The sequence below is a fragment of the Cyprinodon variegatus genome, unplaced genomic scaffold (assembly GCF_000732505.1).
Source record: "Cyprinodon variegatus isolate N-32 unplaced genomic scaffold, C_variegatus-1.0 Scaffold110, whole genome shotgun sequence".
Classification (NCBI taxonomy): domain Eukaryota; kingdom Metazoa; phylum Chordata; class Actinopteri; order Cyprinodontiformes; family Cyprinodontidae; genus Cyprinodon; species Cyprinodon variegatus.
In genome coordinates this window covers 1,205,840-1,206,349 of record NW_015150563.1, presented here as the reverse complement: position 1 = coordinate 1,206,349, position 510 = coordinate 1,205,840, and the positions used below count along the sequence as shown (strand labels likewise).

The 510-nt window shown below is 45.7% G+C and overlaps 1 protein-coding gene across 2 annotated transcripts in view; it reads left to right on the top strand.

Moving 5' to 3' along the window:
• mipol1 (mirror-image polydactyly 1) overlaps positions 1–510 on the top strand; it is an 83,606-nt gene continuing 83,096 nt past the window's right edge. For both annotated transcript variants that reach the window (XM_015374880.1, XM_015374878.1), the window contains exon 1: positions 1–100. The gene's annotated coding sequence lies outside the window, so the exon portion shown is untranslated. The remainder of the gene's footprint in view (positions 101–510) is intronic.

Genomic DNA, 510 nt, shown 5'->3' with positions numbered 1-510 from the left:
TCTTCTTCTGCCTCTTCTTCTTCTGGCCAGGCGTTCAGAGTTGCTTGTTCCTCACGTCCTCGAACACCGCTGGCAGCAGATAAAAGACCTCGCTGAGCAGGTAAAACATTTCTAGCTGCTGTAATCTTCCGTCAGGCTGTACAGTCTGGGAACTCTAGATCTGAGCTGCTGCTCTGACTGTGTTGAAGTGACAGAGAAGAAGCTGCTCCTAAATGTCTCCATTCTGCTGTTTGAAACAATCCTCCACCTTCAACATGATGTCAGCTGCTTTAATAATGAAACCCCCACCTTAGAGCTGGAAGGAGCTCCCGAACTTCTGGACCAGGAGATAGTGGGTCAGAAACTGCAGAACAGAAGATCTAATTCATATTTACCATTAGGCAATACTAGGCAGCTACCTAGGGCCCCAAGTTCCTGGGGGCCCCATAAAACTCTGTTTCCATGTATGGTTAATATAACTATTCCTTATTTGTGCACATTATTATACTTTCCCTAAAATGCCATCAGAAC